General features: G+C 40.7%; 1 protein-coding gene across 2 annotated transcripts in view; it reads left to right on the top strand.

The window, feature by feature from the left end:
* Positions 1–18,923, top strand: part of PEAK1 (pseudopodium enriched atypical kinase 1) — a 202,176-nt gene that overhangs the window by 38,643 nt on the left and 144,610 nt on the right. For both annotated transcript variants that reach the window (XM_080930101.1, XM_080930102.1), the window contains exon 2: positions 3,001–3,064. The gene's annotated coding sequence lies outside the window, so the exon portion shown is untranslated. The remainder of the gene's footprint in view (positions 1–3,000; positions 3,065–18,923) is intronic.

Genomic DNA, 18,923 nt, shown 5'->3' with positions numbered 1-18,923 from the left:
AATATTACTCAGCCAAACGTGTGTAGCTGCTTTCTCATAGGGCCCACTTCCTTCCCAGCTATGGGCTTTTGACCATATTTAGTGTCAGATATGAATTCCTCCCCACAGAGTGGGCCTCAGATCCGATCAGAAGGTTGATGACAGTCATACCTCTTGTACCAGTAGGTACATCTTGTCTGACAGGTTGGTACTGTAGCACACACTTCTCGTCTGGGCAAGACTTGATGGCTCCCCCACCCCCCACCCCCAACAGCCCACTGATATCTCGAAAGCTGGCCAGCAGGGAAGAGGCCTCCATCTCAGCTCCAGCTCAGTGTCTCTGTCTTGCAAAAGTAGTGTGTGGTGTCGTGGTTCATCAGTATGGCCTTATCATCTATTTCCGGTGGGGAAGTAAGAGCAATGGTAACCAAGAGCCTGTATTGTTTAGGACCCTCATGAACCTCCCTGACTGACAACTCAGGAAAGTTCTCATACCCAGCATTGGGATTTCTATCTAATAACCTTCAGCTTCTGGAAGCAACATTATCTGTCCATGTGGGATACTTCCATTTTCTTTTTAATATTTTTAAATTAGCTTATGAAGCAGTAGGTCACCATAGGATTTTTTTTTTAATACATCCTCAATATTGATTAAGTCTTCCCCTTACCCCATCCCTTTTCCTAGCTCCCACCCTACTGCTTATTTAAAAGAGAAGCTGGGAGAGAAGTCACTGGTTCAAAGGATTGAATTTAGAGCGTCGTCTGTATATACAGCGAATGCACATGAGCGTGCAGGTGTTTGTGCCAATGCGTGTGCATGGGGAGGCTAGAGCGGGAGATCGGTGCCTCTGAGTTGCTGTTGGCCTTGTTACCTCGAGGCAGTGGGCTCTGAATTTGCCTTTTCTGCCCTTATATACCAGGGTCATGGGCACATGTCAGCCTTGTGTGGTGCTGAGGATTCTAACTTGCGGCCTCATGCCTGCAGAGCACGTGCAGAGCTAGCGGGTAAGGACTCACTAGCCGGCTTCCGAGCCCCAGGGCTTGAGCTTTTTAAGGTTCTTGTTAACTATTACAAATTGCTTTCCAGAAAGACTTTTACTACTTTACATGATCAACAACAGTACGCAAAGATAGCCATTAAATGTATTATTCTAATATATATTACGGTATATTACATTATTTAATTCCATAGCAGTCAGAACAGCCTGTATTATGCTATAGTAGCAAGCAACCCCCCCCAATCTCTGTGACTTATTACAACAGATTTTATTATTTTTTGTACTTGCTATTTATTTTTGTTTATTTATTTATTTATTTATTTATTTATTTATTTATTTATTTATGGAGTCATTTAGGTAACCGTCATCTCCACAGATTTCATGTATACCGTCAGTTGCTTCTGTAATCCCTGTGGAAATGTGTTGCTCTTCTAGTTGTATAGTGGCTTAAAGTTTCTACCTAGCGATGCCTCAGGTCCATACCATTTGGTAGTAACATAGACATACCGAACAAGAAAGAAGGTCCTGAAGTGCAGTCTTACTGTGAGCTAAAAAAAAGCGTTTTTTTGTTTTGTTTTGTTTTGTTTTACATTTATTTGTTTGTGGTAGGGAGCTCAAGCATGCCATAGTGGATGTGTATAGTCAAGGACAACTTAAAGGGGTCATTTCTTCCTCCGTGGAGGTCCCAGGGACTGAACTCAGGTACAGGCTTGGCAGCCATCAAGCCATCTTGTCTTGAAGTGTAAGATGGGCTGGAGCTACATAAGTGGCCAGCATTTTAAAAACCACTCTAACTCCAGAAAGATGATGCTAGCTCACTTTAATTTGTTTTTTTTTTTTTTTGTCAGTATAAAATAGAATTGTGTTTCATATTTATAAGATGTTTATGTCCTTTTTTATTTAATATTATAAATAAGATGCTATTGGGTTACTTTTACACTTCATCGTTTTCACATTGCTTCTGTTGTTGTTTGTTTCCGTGGAGATGGCCACGGTGATGCTAGTACAGAGGTAACTGCTGAATTTCTTTTGAGGACTGAGCTGATACAGTTTTATCCTAGCAATAGAAACACAAAGACAAAGAAAGCACTTGCTGCACTAATGCAAAAACCCTAATTTGTATCCCTGGCACCCACATAAAAGAGCAGATCAGGGCCACAAGCATACCTGTGACCCCAGCATGCAGGCAAAAGCATGTGCGTCCCTGGAGCTCACTGGCCAGCTTCCTGTGAGCTTCAAGTCCTGTGAGAGACCCTCTCATAAGAGCACACAACATACTTCTTAAACTATACCAGCATGCACACGCGTGTGCACTCACAGCTTTAATGGCGGGGATTATCATTAACATGAAATTAACAAGTGGGAACTGTAGCTCAGAGGTAGAGTGCTGGCTTCAGCATGTGTGAGGCTCTTTTCCATTCCCAGCAGAAATGTAACAGTAAATAATCAAAGGCAATAGAAGGGCTGACATTCCTTTCTTGTTTTATTTTGAGGGAGGGTCTTTTATAGCTTTTAAACTTACATCTTATAAATCCACTGCTGAGAGAATCCGGGACAGGAGCTTGGACGCAGGAGCTGGATAGAAAGCCATGGAAGAGTGACACTTACTAACTCCCCATAGCTTGCTCAAGCTTGCTTTCTCATAGCTTCAGGGTCACCAGCTAGTGTCACAGCACTCACAGGTGTCTGGGCCCTCTCACATCAATTATCAATAATGAAAATGTACCACAGGCTTGCCCTCAGACCAGTCTGGTGGGACACTTTCTCAATCAGAAGTTTCCTCTTCCCAAATGAGCGTGAATTATGTCAAGTTGATATAAAACTAGCCAGCACATGCTCTGACTCATCTCACCAGACCCAAGGGCTTTTAATTTTGGACGTGGTTCAGTCTTCTAAAGAACATTGTGATCACAAAAGAATGAGGGAGTAAATAATCAAGTTAAGGTTTCCTTCTGTGAGGAAGTCAGATGACAGCTCCAATTTAGTTTTACTGACCATGTCTTTTTTCCCCTCTTTATTTCAGGTGTCTGTCCAACCCAGGACTCATGCTCTAGATATTTCCTGGTGACTTGCCTAGAAAACCTAAGGTGAGATATTTATGAATGTGTCTGCACTTTATATATAGTTTATAACGAGAATAAGTTGCTCCTGAAAATTAAAGGTGATGATATCTTTTTCTAAGCAAACCTTTTTTGTAATGCTATGTTGCAGTCTGAATACTTAACAGTTCATGGGTTAGTCTGAGAAATAAACTGACTCCATCGCTAAGATACTTTGGAGTATTGTTTCACTGCTTTTTCTGCTTGGAAACGGAGTTAAGTATATGCTGCTGAGCTGACACACGTATGGAAAGTTTTGGCATTAATGTAACATTAAATAATCAAAGGCAATAGATGGTTTTTAAATTTTAATTTATAGTTATATATTGATTTATAGACAGTTTCAATATATATATATATAGATCTGGTTGGCCTGGAACTTCCTTTGTAGGCCAATATGACCTGAATTCAGACAGGGCTATCCACCTGCTTCTTGCTTCTATAGTGCTGGAATCGAAAGCGTGCACCATCACACCTAATCTGATATGTTTCAAGACAAACCCTCTGTTAGTTAAGTCAGATTGAGACCGTTGCTATTTTTAAAGGCCAGTTACTAAAGGGTTTCATACGGCTCTAGCCCTTAGACTCAATTACTTTCTGTTATTCCCTGTATTGGCCTTATGTAATAAGGTGCATCCATTAGTGTGCTGATTGGTTTCCACACACAGTTTTTTTTTTTACTGGAAGCTTCTGTAGATAACGTTCTACTCTAAAGGTAATACTAACATCTTGTCTGTTTTCTTACCTGTCTTGGCTCTCTCTAGTCCTGTTCATTTCCAGATTTTCTATTGAGAAAAAAAGAAAAGGTTGGTTGCAGGCTGCAGATGGCAGGCTCAGCTGGTATAGTACTTACCTAATGCTCACAAAGCCCTAGGTTGCTTCCCAGCACAACATTAACCTGGCATGGTAGATCATGCCTGCAATACCAGCACCTGGAGTAGGAGACAGGAGGACCAGAAGTTCGAGGTCCCCTACCTTGAGAGCTTGAGGCTAGATAGATTAACGCATGAAACCTGGTCTCCAAAATTCTTTTCTCCTTCATTTAAGTAGACCATTAAATCTCTAGTCTAGACTTTCTACCTGGAGTCCAGCTGCTCTAAGCCATTTTTGTCACTGTCAACATGATATTTTTTTCCTAAAATGTAAATGCCATCTTGCCCATCTGATTCTTGGAGTCCTTCAGTGTCTTTGGATTACATAATGTTTTAGACTCTTTTCAGAGAGTATTGTGATTGTTTAGTTCACAACACATCTTTATTGAGAAATAATTTACATGTTATTAAACTGACCCACTTAAAGCATGCAATTAAATACTTCTTGTTATATTTACAGAAATGTACAGCCATCACCACAGTCTGATTTTGAAAGATTTCAATCCTCTTGAACTAATTCACAGTCATTTGTCATTTCTGTTGGCCGTTGATGTGCATGCTGGCTGCTGATCCATTCTGGATGTTTCTTTCACATTCCTTAACATTTCAAGGTTCATTCATGTTGCAGCATGTGTCAGACCCCGTTACCTTTTGTAGCAGAGTGATATTCTGTTGTTTATATTAGACCCTGGACTAGAGACTTTCTGAGTATTAACTTTTTTAAAAGGGTTAAAATAAAATTCTTTAACCTTTTGGCTGAATTAGGCTATACCAAGAGGCTGAACCTATGATTAGTTCCTGCTGTCAGGCAGCTCAGCGTAGAGGTGGTGGCCCTTAGGAAGTCTCATGGCTCCAGGGCAGGCTAAGGATAGATACAGGAGATAAGAGTGGAGGGGCCGAGGGAGACTTGGAACCAAGTCTTTCATACTCCCACAGAGGGGTTTCTGAATGATGGCCCCTGATCCAGGAGTGCAGCCATGCTTCACAGTGTGGTCACTGTGGGTCGTGTGGTGGGTGGGGGTGGGTCATCTCCCCTGCAGTTCTCTTCAGATGCTGCAGCCTGCTGACTGTGGTCAAGTCTGGTGGAAAGAGCAAGTATCCTGTGGCCAAATGTCAGGGCTGTCTGCACAGCCCCTTACTATGCCTCAGTACCTGCCATTCCTCTCCCCTTAGAGGTTTGTATCCTGTCTCGGAAGTGGACCCAGGGCATTCTGGGATTCCAGGGAGGTGGAGGATAGTCTCTGGGAGTGAGACTCAGTAGCACTCCCTTCGGTGCTCAGTACTGCTCACTACTTAGGAAGAGATGTGGCCGTGGAAGTACAAGTTCTACTCCCGTAGTCCAAAGGAAGTAGTGGGCTCAGAATCTTTCAGTAGGCTTGCCAGCTTTCTGGTCTGAGCTTTTAGTCTTTTGAGTCTATCCTTTTGTTGTCTGTCCAAAAAGACTTAAGTTGGTGTAGCTTTCCTACTTGTACCTAGAACCTTTCAGTGTGTCATCTTTCCTTGGAGATTATGTTCAAGTCTCCTGTGTCACCTGTGCAGCATCTCTTTGACCACCACTCACCTTTCCTTCCTACCAAGTCTTCCTTTTGCTGGTAGGTACCCTTTCTACCTGTACAGCTTTGCACACTGGCACCAGGCAGGCGTCTGTTTTCCTAGTGACATTTAGACACTCCTCATGAAATGTGACTTAAGGTGCTGTCCTCTTTAGTTGGCTGGCCTCCAGATTTTCTTCTAATCAGTTTCCCAGCTGCCTAATAGTGCCGTATTTATAAAATGATTCTTGTGTGAAAGTAAATCATCTTGGCTAAGTACAGGAACTGATTGACCTATTTGCAGAAGAATTAGTTTGAATTCTGAGTATGAAATAATGGAAGGGCAATTTAAAGAGTTGATTAAGAGACTTAAAGTACATGAATAGTAGAGCCATTAATGCTGGAAATGGGCAAACTTTCTGAATATAATAAAATACCCAGAAACCCAGTACCCATCTATAAGATTGAAATCTATGAGTAAACAAATAAAAATGATTGTCTCCCTTGTCTTGGGCTAATATTAATTAAAGTTTCACTTTGGAAAATGTTCTTAAAAAACTCGTCTTTGGAAAATTATTCTTTTTTTGGCAGGGGAGGTGTTTCAAGACAGGGTTTTCTGTATAGTCCTGGTTGTCCTGAACCTAACTTGTAGACCAGCTCTGCCTGCCTCTGTTTCCAGAGTGTTGGGATTAAAGGCATGTGCCACCACAGCCCAGCTTGGTAATTTATTTTTATGATGAACATTTTCATATTGAGAAGCTGATTGATTCTGCTAAACACAGCATGGGACTGTATCCTGGAGTGTGACTCGATTATCGATTGAATAAGCGACTGCTTGCTGAAGCACATTTCTTTGTGTACTCAGTTATGTGTGAGAAAGGCCTTCAGTCACTGCTTCAGTCAGGATTCCAGTCCAGCTGACACTGGTGACTTCCGTGACCTCCTGAGTCAGTCGCATTCTGAAGACCAGTCTGTGTGCACGTGACAAGTGCTGCCGTATAAGGGGACTTGAGATTCAGAGCTGAAGCAAGCTCTTAGCTCCTTCTCTGCCAGCCTTTTAGCTCTAGGCTGGCCAAGCACAGGTAACATTATGTTCAGTTCTTGTAACGTAGAACTTAGAATCATGTTTCCTCTTGTCTTCTGCTCATTCTCATTTCTCTTGCTCTTACACATGTTGTCAGATGCTAAGCCCAGGTCCCACTAATTTTCACCTGTTTTGTTTTATTTAATAATTACAATGAGTCTAATGTGGTGGGTGGTTGTGCCTCATTTTCCTACTGAGGGAAACGTGAAGGAGATTACCGATCCACCCATGCTAGAGGTATGATGCCAGTCAGTTTTCATTTTTATAAACGTATGGCATAGGTGAAGACTCATTGCCATGTACCTCATCTAAGGCAAGCTTTGACCTCCATTCTCCCCCTTTGCTTGTTCTCAGTCATGGTTAGTGTCTAAACAAAATGGGATTACAGAAAAATGTATGTTTGATAGCATAACTTGGGAATTTTAACATTACAACACCATTAAAATGTCTTGATAGTATATAACATAGAGTGTATGTATGGGGGTCCTTCAGTGCTGTAAGATACAGTTGTCTTTCAGGTAAAATGAGCTAGTTTTTTTTTCTTTTATATTTTTATTAAGTTTTAAAATCAGCATAACAAATTAATAGGTTGTACACTGGCATTTTATACATATATGTCATTGTACTTTGTTTAAATTAATCCCCAAGCTAATGTTTCTAATAGGTATAGTTTATTTTTAAGGTACAGAGCTCTTTATTATATATACTTATAAGCCAAATATGTTTTTTATGCAAATACTCTTTTTTCCTTTTTATTAAATTGGATATTCTATTTATTTACATTCCAAATCTTATCCTCCTTTCCTAGTTTTTCCCTCCACAGACCCCCTGTTTAATCCCCATCCGCCTGCTTCTATGAGGGTACTCTCCCACCCCCCCACTCCCTCCCTTCCACCTCCCTGCCCTGTCATTCCCCTACACTGGGGCATCAAGCCTTCACAGGACCAAGGACCTCTCCTCTACTGATGCCCGATAAGGCCGTCTTCTGTTGCACATGCAGCTGGAGCATGGGTCTAAGCCAAATGGTCCAAGCACAATGGTTCTCAACCTGTGAGTCACGACCCCTTTGTGTATGTGTGTGTGTGTGTGTGTGTGTGTGTTCAAATTATTTTTTTTTCACAAGGGTAGCTTATCAGATACCTGCATATCAGATACTTTTATTATAATGAATAACTGTAGCAAAATTACAATTATAAAGTACCAAGGAAAATAATTTTAAAGTTGGAGGTCACTACAAGATGAAGAAATTGTTAAATGGTTGCAGCATTAGGAAGGTTGAGAACCACTGTTCTACCAGGAAGATGGGTGAATAGTGGTCTTAGTTTGTCCAGATGTGATGGCTCATGCCTATAATCCTCAACTCTGAAGGCTGAGACCAGAGGGACCTGAGTTGGAGGCAAACTTGTCTGAAAGAAATATTTCAATTTATTTCATTTAGGAAATGTGTTAAACAGGGGAAACTTTTCTACATTATCTAAACAGTTATGTTGGTGTGTTTTTATAGATCTCTGGTTTACATTAAAAAAAAAAAAGCCCTCTGCAGTACCTAAGAGGTAGTTGTCAAGAAGAATTAAGACAAAGTAGACAGGAGTGTTGGCTTCAGTCTAGATCTTATCCTGATGCTGCTCTTGAAGCTCACAAGCTTCCCCATTTAGACACAGGCTCTAGACACTAATCTTACTTAGAAGATTAGCTGTTCCTTTTATGGTGAATGACAGTACTGACTTAGCACAACCCTCACTGGACCCTCACACTGATCTTTTCTGGCCCACAGACCTCTCTCTGCCTTTGAATCACTGGGTTTTGTTTGTTTGTTTGTTTTTGATATTTTTTTTTTTTTTTTTTGGTATTTTCTTTATTTACATTTCAAATGTTACCTCCCTCTTCCATCCCCCAGCCCTCTGCTACATATGTGGCTGGAGCCATGGGTCCCTCTGTCTGTACTCTTTGGTTGGTGGTTTAGTCCCTGGGAGCTCTGAGGGGTCTGGTCCTCTTTTATTTCTGTTAAAAATTCCCCAGTGGTCATTACTGTGTAAAATTCTGTATCAGGAGCTGAGCTCTCATAGTTTTAGTTTTTCCCCCAAGTGATGACTTTGAGATGGTTGTGGTACTTTGAGGTCTTAGTTGGTACTGTTCTTAAAAACACAAGGATTCACAAGACTTGAACAGAGCTGTCTTTCTGTCCTGTGAATATAGAAAGCTTAATCCAGCTTTAGAGTCATATATTACCTATCCCTTGTAGGCAATAGTTTTTCTCCAGCCTGCTGATTTGCTGGATCTTTCCCATTGTTTAATGTCTGTTCTTCAATGAGATATCCTTGTCTGCTCACAAGAGATTAGTGTACCCACCCTGGTTTGTTTTCTGTCTTGTGTATTTTCTTAGCATTTAATCACTGATTGTCATTTATTTTGCATTTATCTCTCATGGGCACAAGGGACAGTGTGCCTTACTGCCTTATTCCTAGGATCTGAAACAGTATCTGACATAATAGTGAACCTAGTAAATGATTTTTAAGTAGCCAAATAATGAATGCATTTTCTATTTGTTCTGTATGGACACTCTCTTCTTTTCATTTCTATGTGTCTTTGTCTCTTTTTTTCTAGGAAAGTAAAATCTATTAATGGTTTCTTCAACTAATGCTTCTGTATCGTTGACTTTTTTTTTCTTGTTGTTTGTTATTCTGTCCTTAGTAGGGTTATTTTGGAGGAAGGGAAAACCCATCGTTCTCAAACTCTTGAGAAATGACAGGTTCAGTCTGTCCACTGCTTTCTGGGTGGTGTCAGAACGGGTACAGTGTAGTCAAAAAAGCACCGAGCAGGCAAGAAAACTGACTGGTCACATCTGCTTCCCTCCTGCTAGAGTTGGCCTTTCCCCCAAGGGCTTATCCCTGTCAGTTCAGCAAAATGAAACTGTCTCCTCACAACACCTTTCTCCAGGACTGTGGGACAGAAATGATTCCAGGTTTATAACGTAAGCTAATGTACCACCAGAATAAAGGAGAACAATTCCTGCTGCTCCAACTTGAATTCCCAGTCAAGACAGCAGCGTGCATTTTCTTGGGAGATGCCACTGAAGCTTTTGTTAGGTCAAAAAGCTTAGCTTTAAGGTATTTCTCAGTATTGGTCAGGAGAGTGACAACACGCAGAATCGAACTGTGGTTCTCTGAGCTTCTGTTCATGTTATAGTCCTTCTGTTCCTTAAGTTAACTTTATGGAAAAGAGAAGGCAGTTTTGATTGGAAGCCATTTGGTTTCTGTGCCATTTCATTCTTGCAGCTGTTATTTCATTCAATAACACTCTACCCCCTTTCTCTTTCCTTCTCTCCCCCCCATATGTGTTGCACGCATGTGTGTAAATGCTTGTGTCCATGAGCACTCACGTGGAGTCATCCTCTGTCGTTTTTACTGTATCACCTCAAGACAGATCTCGTTGAGTTTTCGTTGGGCTGGCTGGCTAGCAAGTTCTCTGGACCCTCTGTCTTTGCTCCCTGATCTGGCAGGTGTGCACCGCTCTGCCCAACGTTTTACCCGAGTGCTTGGGATTTTGGGCTCAGGTTGTCAGGTTTACAGAGCCAGCTCTCTTTCCTACTGAGCCATCTTCCCAGCCTCATGGTTTCCTTTGAAATGTTATGTCTCCATCACGATGTATGCCATTATTAATGTATACATACAGGCTTTTAAAATGTATTCAAATAAATTATACAGTACTAGTATATCAGTTCTGGCATGCCTCAGTGATATCAGACGTGCTGGTTTGCTTTGATCCATTTTAATAGACTTTACTTGAAATGATTCTCAAGTTTTGAAATATGCTTCTTTTAAAGATTGTCATCCATTCAATATCCTCTTTTAAAAATCCTTTCTTGAAGCTCAAATTTATGTCATTAAATTCTGCTTTAATTTTTTTCCCCTGCAAAATGAGGACACTAAATAACTTTTCCTTTGTGAGATGCATGGTAAGAAGCTGTCCAGTTGCCTAATGAATGACCAGACTCACACATCATCTCAGTTAATCGAAAAAAATTGTCAAGATTTAATACTCTTTTATGATAAAAAGTTATCATTACACTAAAAATAGAAATGATTTCACCTAATAAAGTCCATTTCTGAAGTGCTCGCAGCTACTCTTTAGCTGCGAGCTTTCCCTTTGATATCATGGGCAAAGCAAGGACACTGTATTCTGAATCCTAACCAGAGGGAATCACAAAAAGTAAATAAAATTGATCCAAGATGGAGAGGGAAAAGTAACATTATCTATTTTCAGAGGACTTAACATTATTATAGATAGAAAATTCTAAGATTATGCAAAAAATTGTTAGAACTCATGAATCCAGCAGTTTGTTGGATACCATATTAGCTACAGAATAATATATTTCTGTATATTAGCAGTGCAACATTATGAGTAAATTTTACTAATGAGGAAAAAATTTTAAACACTAAAAATCACCAAGTACTGTCAAAAGACATAATTTATATCTTCTGTTTATGTAATGGAGACATATTACCTATTCATGGATCCGAAGGCATTGATACTACACAAAATAATTTATAGAACTTATAATTCTGTATATTTTACATTATATATTGTAATATAATGTAATACCTATCAAAGTCCCTGTGGACTTCTTTCCTGAAACTAAAATTCATCTTAAGATCATTGAATCTCAAAGATTCTGAAATATAATCTCATGAAAATAACTAATGAGTCTCACACTTTCTAATTAAAAACTTAAGACTGGGTAAGCAGGATGATGAAGCGGGTACCGTTAGCATTTCCTGTGCGAGCCTGTGCAAGCCTGAAAACCTGACTTCGGTGCCCTGTGCTGACGAGTTTTATACCAGCTTGGAACAAGCTAGAGTCATCAGAGAGAAGGGCGCCTCGCTTGAGAGAATACTTCCAGAAAACTGGGCTATGGGCAAGACCATAGGGTATTTTCTTAATTAGTGATTGATGGAGGCTAGCCCATCCCATGGTGAGTGGGGCTACCCTCAGTTGGTGGTCCTGAGTTCTATAAGAAAGCAAGCTGATCCAAACCCTCTAGAACTAAAACACCAACCATTGAGCACACATGGAGAGACCCATGGCTCCAGTTGCATTTGTAGCAGAGGATAACATTGTCTGACATCAGTGGGAGAAGAGGCCTTTGGTCCAGTGAAGGCGTGTTTCCCAGTGTGGGGAAATGCCAAGGCACTGAGGTGGAGAGGGAGCACCTTCATGGAAGCAAGTGGAGGGGGAGGGAGGATGGGAGTGGAGGGAAAGGGGATAACATTTGAAATGTAAATACAGAGAATATCCAATAAAAAGTTAAATAAAAGAAAGAAAGAAAGGAAGAAAGAAAGAAAGAAAGGAAGAAAGAAAGAAGAAAGAGAGAAAGAAAGAAAGAAAGAAAGAAAGAAAGAAAGAAAGAAAGAAAGCAAGCAAGCAAGCTGATCAAACCACAAGGAACAAGCCAGGAAGCAACCCTCCTCCATGGCCTCTGCATCAGCTCTTGCCTCCAGGTTCCTAGCCTCTTTGAGCTCTACCTCTGATGATGATCAGTGATGTGGAAACATAAGCAAAACAAACCCTCTTCTTCCCAAGTTGCCTTGGTCGTGGTGTTTTACCACAGCAGCAGTGACCCCAACTAAGGCATCCTTAAAGCCCATTTTAAAAAGTTAGATGCTGTGGTACATACCTCTAATCCTGGCTCTCATGTAGGGAGATGGGAGGTGGACACAGACTTCCCTGGAAGCTGACAGGTCAGACAGCCTGGAGTGTGCAGAGCAGCAGAAACCAGAGAGACCCTGCATCAACAAGTGAAGGAGAGATACACGGCTGCACTCAGACACAGTTCCACACATATTCACAATACATTTTAAACACTACAACAGAGCTATAATAATCCAAACAGTGTGGTATATGTCAGGAGCATTTGTTCATGTTTTCAACAAATGATGTTGAGAAAACTGGACATCCAAACATAAAATTTGAAGTTGGAACTTTACCTTATATTAAAAAATAGCCCAACACAGCTTCAAGACCAGGATGTAAGAGCTAACATAAGTTTTAGAAGCTGCAGATGAAAAGCCTCATGTCATCAGCTTGGACAGTTATTTTATAATCCCAAAAACATAGGCAGTAAAAGAAATCAGGGTAAGTTGGACTTCATTAAAATTAAAAGCTTTTATTTCAAATTAAATGACCAACAGAGTAAAAAGGCATGCTAAAGAGGAGGCAGAATGTTTGCAAATCATAGATTTAATAAGGAATCGATATCTAGAACGCATAAAGAATCTGAAATATGTTCAGAATGCTCATCAGTTTACAGTCGGGCAAAAGCATAGAACAGGAATCTTATAACACTGTTGACTGTCGTGCGCAGACGGGTGCTCATTCACGATAGGGAAACATTAACGAAAGCACAGCGAGGGAACATTGTAAACCCCTGGTTGGAGGGGCTGTGGCTCACTGAGAGAATGCCGTGCCAGCTGGCTGCGGGATATATATCATTACACCACTGTAAGGCTTAAAAACTTACGATCTGCCCATCATAAGTTGAGATCTGTCTGTAACACACAATGATCTTTGCAGATAGTTTGCTTTTTAAAACAGCATTAGTTTTGAGATCTAGAGGGTTTTCAAAGCATAAAATGCATGTTTTAACATAGTTTAATTTACATAAGTGTTAATATTTTTCTTTTTAAAAAATAATTTTATTGCTTGTTTTTATTTTATGCGTATCGATTTCTTTTGCTTGTATGTCTGACCATGTGGTAGATCCATCAGAACTAGAGGTACAGACAGCTGCCAAGTGGCCATGTGGTTGCTAGGAATCGAACTCAGGACCTCTGGAAGAGCAGCCAGTGTTCATAATTGTTGAGCCATCTCTCCAGCCCCATAGTGTCAATTTTCTTAAGAGATAAATTTTTTATGTTTTTCTCTGGAATCTATGATTTATTTATGACCTAAATGTTTTATTAAGTCTCTTTTACATTCATCTATTCAGTGTGCATGTTGTAATCAGAGGTCAGCTTGAGAAGTCTGTTCTTTCCTTCCACTGTGGGTTCCAGGGACGAACTCAGGTCATTATCCCATTTGGTAACAAGCATCTTTACCTGCTGAGCCTTCTCACTAGCATCTATATTTTCTTTATGGAATTTTACAAATTAACTAATCTAGTTGCTTCTTTATTTTGAGATAGTGTTTCACTGTGTAGGTCTGTCTGGCTGGAACTCACAGAAATCTGCTTCTGCTGGGGTTAGAGAGTGCACTTCCCTGCCCAGCTATTACAGGATATTTAAAAGGAGGCCTTATTAAACTGATTCCATCAATAATACTAATTTTTGGAATTGTGTACATGTATGTATGTGGACACATATTTTTTGCATTCACAGTTGATAATAGATTATTAAGTATGTGATGTTACGTAGCTACACCTTTTAAGGCTCATCAGCAGAAGCTTAGGGAGACTAAATATCACATGTATCTCTAGTTGGAAAGCCTACCTTTTGTAGACTTCTTTATAAGTGGTACTTTTAAGTTACAATGATTCTTTTCCACAACCTTAGTTGTTGAGAGAACAGGAGTGGCTTCGGGTGTCTTCCTGGATTGTTCTCCATCCTTTTTTTCCGAGATAAATTGACGGGGACTTGAACATGTATATACAGCACAATGAAAAGCCGAAAGTACAGAAATTAAACTTTGAGATGGGGGCGGGGGAGACATGTTAACATACATCTTTAGTTTTAGCATTAGTTCCAGCAAGATGCAGAAGAACTCTTGAGTTCTGGGCTAGCAGGGGCTCCATAGGGAGACCCCGTCATCACTCCCACTGCCTATTCACTGAGATGGGGAGCTGGAGAGAGGCTCAGTGTTTAAGAACACTGGCTGTTTTTTCAGAGGATCCAGGTTCAATTCCTTAGCTATGTGTGGTGGCTTAAACTGTAATTCCAGTTCCCAGGGCTCTTGACAGGCTGTCTAGCATCCATAGGCACCAGGCATGCATTTGGTGCACAGACATAGGCGCAGTGAAATACTCAAGTACATAAAATGATAAACTATTGAGTTGGTATAGAATCTACTCCAGACTGTGTTTGTCTCTTGTGTGATATTTTATGTTTGGATTTTTAGGTGTCAGGATGATGTTAACAGGCTAATTGAACAACAACAACAATAATAATAATAATAATAATAAAGCAATAGTATTCTCACCATGGTCATGCCCTGTCCATTATTGATTATAAGTTTCAGTGATCATTCTTCTTGATATTAAGGTGGCTATTCACTAACTCTTTTTACTTGTCTTTCTTAGACATTTCCTTTATTTTGTGTTACGTCATTTTGATTCCTTTCCAAAGAAATATTAATTTTTCTTGCTGCTTTCATGACTCCATTATCTTATCTCAGTTTAGTTTAAATGGACTTCTACTTTTTGTTTCTCAGGTTTTAGGGGTACCCAGGACTTTGGGGTACCTCAGACTTTAGGTTGTCCTGTACTGCTGGCTGCCCTGTCTGCATTTGTAGTCCTTTTTCTCACTCATTCCCTTGTCTTTGTTTTCCTCCTCTAAGCATCAGCTCTGATCCAGTTGATGTGTTTGAATATTAACATTGGAAAATGGGCAGTGTTTCCTATATATGTGCTTCCGGTTTCCACACACGGCTCTTGTCTGCACATTCTATGTGCCAGGAGTGCTGTGACCAGGTGACACAGACAGCTTGCTTCATGCTGCTGCCCGGAGCTGCCCGAGTTCTCTCAGAGACCTCTACTTAGGTGGAGCTGAATTCTCCATTACACTGAGGAGGGACTTGGAGAAGCAAAGCTGGAGTTGCTAAGGAATAGCTTTAAGTAGATTTAAGCATGAGAGTTAGTAAAAAATAAATAAATAAAAGAAAAAAGAAAAGAAAGAAAGGTGTTTAGGGAAGAATAGAACACATCTAAGTATAGGTGTGAGCTTTTCGATATTCATATGCATGATTTTGCAGATTCTAAAATTCCGTCTTTCAAAGGGTTCCTAAGGGACCCTCTCCCCTTTTCTATTTTTCTGTAAGTGAGATTGTAGGGTGGTTCCTGAGGTGCAGCAGGTGGGAGGGACTACGGGCTGGTGGGGCACAACAGTAGGTCATAAACTGTACAGGGAAGTGAGCTATGGTTTTATTGTAATTGACTTTATTGTCTCGTTTGTAAGACTTCCAGAAAATTGTAGATTACAGCTGGGAAAAGACCAAGGCCAAACTCAAGGTTGTGTGTACTGAGACCTTACCCATGCTTCCTTACTGCCTTGACATTCTCATTCCAAATGTCTCTGCTGAAAAGGATTAGGGTCTCTTTGTAGACAGCCATAAAAGCAAATTTTGTTAATTACATTGGCATTTTTTATTCTGTGCTGGCGAGACTTCAGGCAGACTCTTGGGTTTCTTTATCACACCTCAACTATACTTTATCAACACTGCAATGGTCTTTTTTTTTTTTTTTTCCTTAAAGAGATACATATTTAAAAGTACAATTGGAAGGTTTTTGGATGTCCATAATAAAGTTCACTAAGAATTGCCCGGTTTTCCTTTAGAATGACCATATAGTTTCTATTCCTTTGAGCACAACTTAAGGATTTCTAGGCTACAAATCCACTTTTCATGAAATTTAGCCAAAATTGAATGGAGAGCTTGTATTCATAAGCCTGGTGTCATAGACTCATACCCGTGATCTCGGCTCTCGGATAGTAGCTGGCAGAACATACGGAGGAAGGGGAAGATGAGTGTATTGATTTGGGGTAAGATGCCTAATTGTAATGAATAAGATAAAGAAAGAGTAGGTTAGGATGAATCCTTCATCCAGAAGCGACTAATAAAATACAAAAGCCTTGGGTCTTAAATTTTTCCTAAAGGGCACTTTGTGGTTAGAAAATATGAGGGCAAGCCCTCCTGGACAAATAAGGCCTGCCCACCAGCCATGTGGACCGTTTAGCTCTGGAGCTGTAAATGGGTTTCCGTGTGTGCTCATTCTGGTTCTTGGAAACATCAATGAAATTGACTCTCCGCCCCAGGAGCCTTGTGGGTACAGACAAGTGGGTACAAGACTTGAGCCTCATCTGCTCTTCTGGAAAGCCATCCTTTCATTCTGCAAAGTTCACTCTCGCTGTGTCATGTTTGATGGCAGCCAGCCTGTGTCACCGCTCTTCTTCCTATTTTTCTTTCTTAAATTAAGATCCGTATTAACTGAACATTCGGGATCCCACAGCCATCATCTCTAGCCTAGTGAAAGATTTCCCAGGAAGGGATAAGACTGGGTGTGGTGTTTATTTCTTCTTACAGTGTGTTGATTGGAGTGGGAGGTATAACATGCTTGCAAGTCCCTTTGCATCGGCAAAGTAGACATGGGGAAAAAAATCTACCTAGAAGCATGAAGTCATTCAAAGCAATAAGCTTTACAATAGATAGTGCTAAGAATGTAGAAAATATTGTTGGGAAGAGTGTGCTTTCCAATCACTAAATTCACAATAAAAGACAATAAAAAATTACAGGCTGTGCTTTCACCCCTGGTTGTCCCTGAGAAGTGGAAGTAAGTACCCATTGAAAACGCCACACACTCCTGCCCTGGAACTGACCCGGGAGCCTCTTCACTGAGGGGGGAGTAGTTTTTCTGGTACATGGAGGAGCCAGGCCAGCTTCCAAAGGAAGAAAGCAACCAACAGTTCTACCCAGTGATGACGCCTGAGCCCTGGTGGCAAGCTTGGATGGCTCAGTAGTGGCATGCGTGGTGCGCTGTGGGTAGCCAGCAGCTCTCTAATTGGACTTGGGACCTACTCAGCAAGTGAGAAAGCAAATGGAGATTGTGGTGCTTTGCTCAGACGGGACCCTCTCCCGGGATAGTTGGAGACTGTGCCAGCCAAGTTTACTTTGCATTTTGTTTCCAAATCATTTTCAGATGAATTACAGATTCACAGTGGCAGTTGTTTTATAAACAGAAACATCATTTCATGGCTTGTTGGATATACTTTAGTCCATTAATAAAAAAATGTAATTTGTTTTATAAAACAATATCTCATTTTACACTTCCGATTCTGAAGAGCTTTAAATGCATGGGCTGTTTTGCAGCTTAATATTTTCCTCATTGTCTTTCTCTTTGTGTGCCCCCTGTGTTGCTGCACCTTGTCATGGCTACATATTTTTTAAGTTTGACTTACTTGTCTTTCTTTGACTAGTTGGCAGTTGTCTGGTGATGCCGAAGAGGTGCTTCTGTTGTTTTTACACAAACATTTAAGTGAACACAACTCCCGAGTTCCCAGTCTGTAGTGTTGATGCTTTCTGAGTGTCTTCGTTACCAGCCACAGACTAGGTGTGGCACCACAGAAGCAGCCATCTCCCCGGCCCAGGAATGAGCATTTTGTCTGCATTGCATGTATTTAACTCTTATGTGACTGGTGTCTGGGGCCAGGAGTGGTCAGAGGGTCTTTTGGAACCGGAGTTACCGACTGTTGTGACCCACCATGTCGGTGCTTGGGATCAAACCAGGTCCTTTGAAAGAGCAGCCAGTGCTCGTAACCGCTGAGACATTTCTTCAGCTCCAGTAAGAGCAGGTTTTGGTACCAAGCAGACAGAGAGGGTCTCAGGACTGGCTGTCAGTACCTTAGTTGTCCTATCAGTGAAGCTACCTACCTACCGCCAGACTTACAGCGTTGTATCTCCAGCAATATGCCTACCATACAACAGATGTTTTTCTACTTTTTTTATTCGTATTTTAGTTTGGCTGCTTGGGTGACTTGTTTCAGTTTAAGGTGAGCACTTTGGATAGTGAATGAAGATGGTAGCTGTAGCATGCCAGACCTCCAGTTGAGCTTGTTTGTTTGTTTTTTTTTTTAATGTATCTGTCGCCAGTTCTCCTTTTCTCATCATTTTTTATATAATTATGTCTTATTTTTGAAACTACTTTAAAAATACGTTTATCAAGCCTGACGGTGGTGGCCTTTATCCCAGCACTGGGGAGGCAGAGATAGGTAGGTCTCTTGAGTTCGAGGTTTGCATACTGAGTTCTGGGACAGCCAAGGCTACAAAGAGAAACCCTGCCCCCCCCAAAAAAACAAAAAGAAAACACAACAATAACAAAACATAAACAAACAAAATGCTCAAATTCATCATATAGCTTGATAGTAAATTAAAGTATAAAACTGTACCAGAAATTCTGCAACGTCATTTCAGTACAGCTAACAACTCCTTACATGTCTGGATATGATGCATGTGCTTTTTTTTCCCCCATTGAAAAAGAAATTGGGGGTCATACTGGGAAAGCTTTTCAAACATGTGAATGTACTAATGGGCCAATCAGTGGGTTAACGTCCATGTGGTGTATGTAAAGTGATCTCGGGCCTGTCATTGGAGAATCAAGG

This window comes from Micromys minutus (assembly GCF_963924665.1).
Source record: "Micromys minutus genome assembly, chromosome: 16".
In the NCBI taxonomy this organism is placed as follows: Eukaryota; Metazoa; Chordata; class Mammalia; order Rodentia; family Muridae; genus Micromys; species Micromys minutus.
This window is presented reverse-complemented; position numbering and strand designations above follow the sequence as displayed.